The following is a 2,623-nucleotide window of genomic DNA, read 5'->3' as shown; positions in this document are numbered from 1 at the left end:
GCTTCAAAAATCGTATAACACAAAGATAACTGTGAATTATATTTATCGACCACGAAAATACAGTTATTTACTTCAAATCACATTATTCTTACTATAATCGCTATTGTCATTTAGATGCAAATTTGCCACACAGTAAAACAATACCATCATTTGAGACCAGTTTTCTGTTTATTGTAAAATAACATTGTTAATATCACTTCAAATGAGCATTGATTTTTTAATAATACTAACTTTTATCTTCAAATATCATCATGAATTTTTTGTATTTTTTGTCTGTTATGTTGTGTGTCTCTGTCCGTGTATCTATCTCTGTTTATTATTTATCTATCTATCTATCTATCTATCTATCTATCTATCTATCTATCTATCTATCTAACTATATTTGCGAGAAGATACACGCTTACCAACAAAGTTGGGCTATTCTGAAGTGAAACGGTTCAATCCACCGTCACAGTTATACTTCTGACAACTTGAGATATCGCATATTACAGAGGACCAACATATTAATATACCTATTTCTTTACTACCCACAAGGGGCTAAACACAGAGAGGACCAACAAGGACAGACAAACGGGTTAAGTCGATTATATCGACCCCAGTACGTAACTGGTACTTATTTAATCGGCCCCGAAAGGATGAAAGGCAAAGTCGACCTCGGCGGAATTTGAACTCAGAACGTAAGCATAAACGAAATACCTATTTCTTTACTACCCACAAGAGGCTAAACACAGAGAGGACAAACAAGGACAGACAAACGGGTTAACTCGATTATATCAACCCCAGTGCGTAACTGGTACTTATTTAATCGACCCCGAAAGGATGAAAGGCAAAGTCGACCTCGGCGGAATTTGAACTCAAACGAAATACCGCTAAGCATTTCGCCCGGCGTGCTACCGTTTCTGCCAGCTCACCACCTTCAATCATATTAATATACCAAGAGCTACAGTAAGGTGTAACTGATCCTTAAAAATATCAAATGGACAATTATTTTTTGGTGGTCCTATTACTGGTCCCGTTTACTTCAAATTTCTGAGACAATTTGTCAGGCACAGTATTTAGGTGTGATTCATCACCAGCAAAGTGGGCATTCTACCACTATCCACTATCATTAGGAGGTTGTACCAGGGAGCTCAGTAGAATAGCTCCTGCCTTCATCGGCCCTCGCATCGCTAGACTCTTTAAAAGAGAATGATTTAACGATAAAGTTTACGGTACTAGCTACGGCGGTACGTATTCTAAAATTGGAACGATACAGAAAAGATTAGCATGGCCCCTGCGCAAGGATGACACGCAAATTCGTGAAGCGTTCCATATTTTTATAGGCGTAGGAGTGGCTGTGTGGTAAGTAGCTTGCTTACCAACCACATGGTTCTGGGTTCAGTCCTCCTGCGTGACACCTTGGGCAAGTGCCTTCTACTATAGCCTCGGGCCGGCCAAAGCCTTGTGAGTGGATTTGGTAGACGGAAACTGAAAGAAGCCTGTCGTATTTTTTATTTTATATTTTATATTTTATATTTTATGATTTTCACTGTTTGATTTGCCTAATAGTGGATTTATCTCTAATTTAATATAATATAATATATATTTATACTATAAAATTAGATTTAATCCTAAATCAAATTTTTCCCTGTAAGTTTGGGTTTATGTGTATGTGTGTGCATATGTTTGTGTGTCTATGATTGTCCCCCCAACATCGCTCGACAACCGATGCTGGTGTGTTTACGTCCCCGTAACTTAGCGGTTCGGCAAAAGAGGCCGATAGAATAAGTACTAGGCTTACAAGGAATAAGTCCTGGGGTCGATTTGCCCGTCTAAAGGCGGTGCTCCAGCATGGCCGCAGTCAAATGACTGAAACAAGTAAAAGAGTAAAAGAGTACAAATATGGCAATAGATGACGAATTGAATAAGGATGCGCTCAAATATCGATGTTTGCTACTCCATTGCTTGGCATTATCGGCAGTGCCTCAACTAAAACGCTCATCGGTCTCAAATAGTATTGAGAGTGACTTCAAAGTTTCGCCAAGCTAAGCCATCATTCGAACAGTCGAACACAATAACACACCTACGCTGAAAATATTAGCTTATGTTTCCACATACAACCCCAGAAACAACGAGGCATTTAACGGCATTGTTCAAAATCTCCCAATACTCCATAAGGAGCTGAGGGAAATTCTGCGAACGCATAAGATCATTAAAAACAACAAACAACCAAATGCATTAAAGAAGATCTTCACAAATCCTAAATTATTCTCAAGAATAACGGAATGCAAGTGTGAAAAAAATGTGGTCTACCTAACTACGCAACATGTTCCAATATTCTGGAAGAATCAGAATTCCATTTAAAGCAAGGGCAAAATTCACATAAGATGATGGTCATCTCTTATGTATTTAAATGTACACTGTATATATATATATATATATATATATATCAGTCAAATTAATCACTATTTCCTCTACTAATAAAACAAACAGAATTTGTAACCTGTATATGGCTAAAAAGGAAATTAAATCCATAGGCTGGGATTTCGTTATTTTCTTCCTTTTTGCCATATACAGGTTACAAATTCTGTTTGTTTGTGGAGACTTTTTATTAGTAGAGGAAATAGTGATCAATTTGACTGCT

The 2,623-nt window shown here is 37.4% G+C and overlaps 1 non-coding gene across 1 annotated transcript; it reads left to right on the top strand.

The window, feature by feature from the left end:
- The first annotated feature begins 1,211 nt into the window (after window positions 1-1,211).
- Window positions 1,212-1,318, top strand: LOC115227234. The gene has a single exon (XR_003883092.1). It is a non-coding gene; the product is annotated as a U6 spliceosomal RNA (small nuclear RNA).
- The last annotated feature ends 1,305 nt before the right edge of the window (window positions 1,319-2,623 follow it).

This window comes from Octopus sinensis, unplaced genomic scaffold, assembly GCF_006345805.1.
Source record: "Octopus sinensis unplaced genomic scaffold, ASM634580v1 Contig02186, whole genome shotgun sequence".
NCBI lineage: Eukaryota > Metazoa > Mollusca > Cephalopoda > Octopoda > Octopodidae > Octopus > Octopus sinensis.
The sequence above is the reverse complement of the archived record's forward strand: the minus strand, read 5'-3'. Positions and strand labels throughout refer to the sequence as shown.